At 39.3% G+C, this 6590-nt stretch overlaps 1 protein-coding gene across 2 annotated transcripts in view; it reads left to right on the top strand.

The window, feature by feature from the left end:
- Positions 1-6590, top strand: part of LOC124048580 (protein FAM163B-like) — a 43619-nt gene that overhangs the window by 15473 nt on the left and 21556 nt on the right. The gene's annotated exons all lie outside the window — the stretch shown is intronic.

Genomic DNA, 6590 nt, shown 5'->3' with positions numbered 1-6590 from the left:
TCTATTCCGCCACCTGCCTCACAACTGCACCATGCCTCGCAGACGCTGGAGGAGGGAGATGACGGGATGGTAGGAGGAAGAAAGAGGGAACTGTTGTGTTCATGTCTTAATCTTTAGCTAGATTTCCATCCAATTTGTGACAGATTTTCATGTGAATATTATAGAATTCGTTTTTTTTTTAAAGATGGACATTTTACCACCAGAGTTGTTTCCATCAGACTGACTTTGTTGCGGATTAAAGTCTGTACAGATATGGGATCTTAATTTGAGAAAATATGCAGCAACAGGAAATGCAAAATATTATGTTGATTATAATTAATGGGGGAAAAGGGGAAAAAAGTGCGAATTACAAACTTCAGACCCTTTTTTCAACCTCAAATTCACTACAAGTTGAACATTTCCTGCATTGCAGGGTAGTTTTCATGTACTAAATAAAAAACATAAGTTTAATGTGTTTTCCGTTGCTTTTTTCTACCGATAGTTGTCACACACATTGTTGCGATAAATGGCAAACTTGTCCGAACTTCTTAATTTTTTTTTCTTCAAAGGAACTCAGGCTTTAAACTTACTCTCGAAAGTTGTAATAGCAGAATGCACAAGGTGAGATTTCGAAATTGGGTAGTGCTTCATCAGTTCCTCTTGTCATGTTAGTCAATGGCATACCTTACAGAGCTATTTATAACTTGTCAGAAATGTCCAGATCAACTAGCCCAAGTCGGCTGTTTTTTTATTTAGTTTTTTTAGCCCATAGACATTGTTGTAAATTTTTTTAGTCACTCAAATATCGCATGAATACACATTAGACATGGCAAAATGTACAGAATTCAGTGGTGATTTTAGCATGTGGGGCAAAAAAAAAGAAGTGGAATGCATGCCAGCAAAGCCACTACACAACACTAAACAATACATGAATTGCACTATAACGGTGACAAACGGTGCCCACAAACTGTTGGGCCTACATAAAGCTTTCCCAACAGCAGTCACAACACCTTACCACTGTTACACCTTGCTATCAGCGGAGCCTTGTCTGGCAGCGAAACAGTTCATTCAGCCTCCTTTACTTCCTTAAAAAAACATAGCTTATATGGCTGACTTGCTTAAACAAATGTGCTTTCTAATGACAATTCAGATTACAAACTATGGCATAAGGGGATGACAAGCGGATAAGAGGCAGTCCGTAGTTTTGTTGACATTAATGAGCGAGCTAGGACGGACAAAGGCAAAATAACTATTTGTTTAGCACTTTTGAAATGTACAGCGACAGAATTCAGAACATGAGCCGTTCTTACAGTGCTCTCCCTGTACACTAAGTCAGAACCGTCGGATAAATAAAGGCGGCATATAACCAGATTATAGGCTACATGTGCACCACAAAGTCAGAACAGTAGGACAAATGAAGAGGGGCAAATAGACCAAATTATTATGGTGAAGCACACGGTCTACTAACATCTTACTACACTATATACATTTAGTATTACTTTTCGAAGCTACAGTATACATATCTCCCTGGCATATTACATCATTTATGTAGCAGCATACATTTTTGGACTCACCTTGTTGTGCTGTGCTCACTTGAACAGGAAGGTGGCACGGCGGTCCTTTGTGAGCAATTTTGTCATCAGTCTGTAATTCTCTGACTTTATGGTGCTTTCAAAACAACTGGGAACTTGAAAGAAAACAGGGCCCAATCATGATGACGTCATTGATCTCAGGTCGTAGCTCTAGAAAGAGGCCGGATTTACAACTCAAATCATGCTTCATTGACAGCATGGCCAATGTTGAATGTTTATCATTTTAAACTTGGAAAAGATCATCCGAGATAAGGGACCACACAGCCACTTCACGGTATAGCAGGCTAGTGATTATACTATATTATTTTCCACCATAATTTGCAAATAAATTCATTAAAAATCCTACAAGGTGATTTTCTGGATTTTCTTTTCTCATTTTGTCTGTCATAGTTGAAGTGTACCTATGATGAAAATTACAGGCCTCATCTTTTTAAGTGGGAGAACTTGCACAATTGGTGGCTGACTAAAAACTTTTTTGCCCCACTTTGTACACACGTACCTTTTTTCCCGTTCCATTGGTTAGAGCCTGTAAGTAAGCATTTCACTGTAAGGTATTCGGCGCACGTGACAAATAAACTTTGATTTGATTTTCAATACCCAAGCCTTTTTCTAAAATGTGTTTATGATATTAGAGAACACGTTGGGAGGGAGCTTAGACCATTCCTCCATACAGAATCTTTCCAAATCTTTGATATCCTTCATCTGCTCTTATGGACTTCCCCTCTTCAATTCAAACCACAGGTTTTCAATGGGGTTCAAGTCCGGAGACTGGCCATGACAAAATGTTGATTTTGTGGTCTATTAACCATTTTGTTGTGGATTTTGATTAGTGCTTGGGGTTATTGTCTTGATGGAAGATCCCCTTGTGGCCAAGTGTCAGCCTCCTGGCAGAGCCAACCAAGTTTTTGGCTAAAATGTCCTGGTACTTGGTAGAGTTCTTGTTGCCGTTGACCTTAACAATGGCCAGTGGTGTAAAGTACTTAAGTAAAACATACTTTAAAGTATTACTTAAGTCATTTTTTGGGGCATCTGTACTTTACTATTTATATTTTTTAAAACATTTACTTTTACTCCATTACATTCCTAAAGAAAATATGTACTTTTTACTTCCATACATTTTCCCAAAAGACACCCAAAAGTACCCACATTTCGAATGCTGCAATTGAGTACTTTTCCCACCACTAAGTACATTTAAAACCAGACTCCTTTAGACTTTTACTCAAGTAAAATTTTACTGGTGACTCACATTTACTTGAGTCATTTTCTATTATGGTATTTTTCCTTTTACATGAGTATGACAATTGAGTACTTTTTCCACCACTGGAAGCTAAATATCCCCACAACAAAGATCCACCACCATATTTTACTGTGTAAGTATGAGGTAGTTTTCTGCATATGCTTGTGTTTTTCAACGCCAAACCCACCACTGGTGTACGTGGCCAAAGAGCTCTATTTCTATGCCATATGACCGTAGCACCGGTTCCAATCCAAGTGCCAATGACGTTTTCTCAAACTCCAGGCGGTGCTATGGACAGATGACATGAGAATAGAGCTTTGGGGAGCAATTTCATTAGTATAAAATAATATTTCATTTAATATTTTATTTGATAGTCTTTCTTTTGCTCGTCTTCATCAAGGGTGCCAATAATTATGGACCTGACTGTATATAGCCTATACATACAGTGCAATCATATCATATATTAATTAGCTAGACATGGGTTGAATGGTTATATGGGTTGCATCCTAAATGGCATCCTGTTCCCTATATAGTGCACTACTTTTGAACAGGGCCCAGTGGGCCCTGGTCAAAAGTAGTGCATTATGTAGCGAGTACGGTGCCATTTGGGACGTATGCTGTGGTCTTATATAACAGTCCATTTCGCAATGTAGTCATGTTAAGTTGGTGAACTCAGTCACTCGTGTCCCGTCCGAGCACTTTGTGGATAGTCACAGTCACAAATTAACCTTGAGTCCATTGCTGCTGTTAGTGTGTTGAATCAGAAGAATGTTCTGTCACAACATTTAAATGTAAAGGCCATGGTGGAAGAGACAAGGTGTTAGCTTACTGGCTGTTATCATGGGTAGAGGTGAAACCCATGAGACAAGGATGTAACATGTTTCGTGTGAAAGGGAGAGAAATGAAGAGCAGGAAGCATAATAAACAATATCCTGGGGCTAGCAGACGCTCGCTCTGCTCAGTTACATTTTGTTTATCTTGATGAATTTCATGTTGCATTCTTCCTCTCTCGCCCTATCTCCTATCTTCCACTCTTCTCCTCCAACCCCACACGTCTAGTCAACACACACACACACGCTGCACCTGTATGCTGAAATAAGCTTGTGAATTGTTTCAGGTACTGTATCTGCTGGTTGCCATGGGGACTTTGGCAACCATCAGAGGGTGGGCAGAGAGAAACAGTGAAATAGAGAAGACAGGACCAGAAAGAGAGGGGGAGAGCTAGAGAGAGAGACGTAGATGAAAGGAGAGACACTGGACTAATGCTCATGAAAGTGCTGAGGTTCAAAGCATTGAAACTATGATTTAATTGTAGTATGTCAGAGCAGAGGGACAGGTGTCAGGGAGATGACATGGTGTCCTTGAAGAAGAAAATGAATGGGGGTTAGGAAAAAAGAGACTGAAGATGGGAGAAGTTTCTTTGAAGGAGGGAAAGTGGGTAGTTTTATAATGGATTGCATGGACAGGCTTTTATTAGAGCATCTTCATACCCAGGCTCAAGGAAGTGTCAGTTTAGAGTCGAATATTTCAGGGAAAAGCTGACGTTTTATTTATTTTAGTCATACGGTACAGCAAGGACGCTGGCTGCTTTGTGATTCCTTACCTAGGTCAGTAGGCCTGTATACTGGGACTTATTGAAAGATTGCAAATGTAGCATAATGTAAAGGTTGATCGTTAGAGTAAAAAGTGTTAGTTCATTTTTTCCCCCCAACTTCAGTCGGCTCTACGGTTCATGCAACTTGGTTTGGAGGCGAAGTAGCGGCAGCATTTATTTTTCATGCAATTAGGAAATCTGACCCAAGGGTTTTGTTACCTGGTCAGTCATGTGCTCAGCTGCGATTGCTTTTTTTATATATATATCGCCATCCTCAAGGGACTCAATTTCTCTGTAATAAAAACTAAAAGCGCAACGCCAAAAGGCTGCCTAATATCCCGGAATAAATCTACTTGAAGGTCTGAACAGGTGAAAAAAATGGACTTCGTGATCCATAAATCAAGAATATTCCCCTGGGTATATGTTTCTAAATTTAAAGGCATAGCGACAAAGCCTATCCTTCATTTACTAATGCTATTTGGTTAGATGGTGCCTAGAGAAGGGTTATGCAGTGCAATGTAGGGTTTTTGTCCCTATATATAACCTTTTTGAGGGTGAACCAAGCCATTGAAAACCTGTTTGGTTATAGCACCATTTCTTCTGGCATTTTATGGTGCATTAGGTGGGTTCTTGGTAAGATAGAGCTCCGGGAGGTTTGTACGGGGAGGCTAAAGTGTGTACTTTCTACGCCTTAGAGTGAAGAAGACAGCCATGCCAAGAACATTCAAGTTGTCGGGTTGTCACTAACCTCGTCCCCATGCTCGAATTGCGGGCGCATACAGCCTGATGACACTGTGCAGCAAAGTGGAACTTTAAAAGGGGTGTGGTTAAAATTGAGGCAGTAGAGGGAGTGAGCCCGCAACAGCTGTATTAGATGGGACTTTGAAAAATGTTGAAAATCTGCAATCAAAATCAATCTTATATCAAATTGACCATATTATTTTTGGAAAGCTGAAAGGATTCTAAGTTCGGGCATATAAAGTTAATATGGGAAAACTACTTTCAGATTTTCCAAACTCACTTCCTTGTTCAAATCTTCTTCTATGATATAATGGCGGGCCACAAACAAACGTTAAAGGTTCATGCCGCCACCTGCTGTGCTGGAGTGTGTGGTCAATCACAGTTTACAGCATATCTAAATCCTCCTACCAAACTCAGTACTTCTGAGAAAATTAAAAAAGAGCCCTACTAACTTCTAGTATACAATCTCCATCCCCCAAAACCCTTCCAAATCCCGTCCAACCTCAATGACCATACACTTCAGTGTTCTATAAACTATACACCCGTAATAAATTGTCCTGATCAGAGCTCTATAAATATCCATCAACGATTATCTATCAACACCCCATTCATATCCAGAGACCGAGAGCATAAGATTCACCACTTTCTTACACTTTGTTTCAAAATGTATGACATGATCTTTCCATATACAGTATATCACTTATTGAACCATAGACACAATTATTTGTACTTAGAAACACTCCCCATAGGCTGTCCATACAGAAACAACTGTATATTGTCATCAACTTTATTCTTCAACAAGAATATACAACATATTTCAACATCCACTATAGCTTGTTGAATAGATTTGATCACGAGATATATTCCTTCCCCTCTTTCAAATATCTCCATCATCAGCATATCAGGAAGCCCCAATACCCCTACCTACATTGAAAACACATTGTTAATCATAATGTTGAACAAAATAGGACTGATAGCACTGCCTTGAGGAGTACCATTGTCTACTCCATAGGCATAAGATGAAATGGATAGAACGATTGACCAGCTGGTTTGGGTAGCAATCCTAGATTAAATAAGAAGGCCAAACCCAGTTATATAATCTCCCACCAATACCAAGTATTTCCATCTTAACCTGTTGCGTCGAGCAATCCCGTATCCGGGAACGTAATTATAGCCTCAAGCTCATTACCATAACGCAACGTTAACTATTCATGAAAATCGCAAATTAAATGAAATAAATATATTGGCTCACAAGCTTAGCCTTTTGTTAACAACACTGTCATCTCAGATTTTCAAAATATGCTTTTCAACCATAGCTACACAAGCATTTGTGTAAGAGTATTGATAGCTAGCATAGCATTAAGCCTAGCATTCAGCAGGCAACATTTTCACAAAAACAAGAAAAGCATTCAAATAAAATAATTTACCTTTGAAGAACTTCGGATGT

This window comes from Oncorhynchus gorbuscha, linkage group LG11, assembly GCF_021184085.1.
Source record: "Oncorhynchus gorbuscha isolate QuinsamMale2020 ecotype Even-year linkage group LG11, OgorEven_v1.0, whole genome shotgun sequence".
In the NCBI taxonomy this organism is placed as follows: Eukaryota; Metazoa; Chordata; class Actinopteri; order Salmoniformes; family Salmonidae; genus Oncorhynchus; species Oncorhynchus gorbuscha.
Note: the sequence above shows the minus strand (reverse complement) of the source record. Positions and strands in the feature narration are given on the sequence as shown.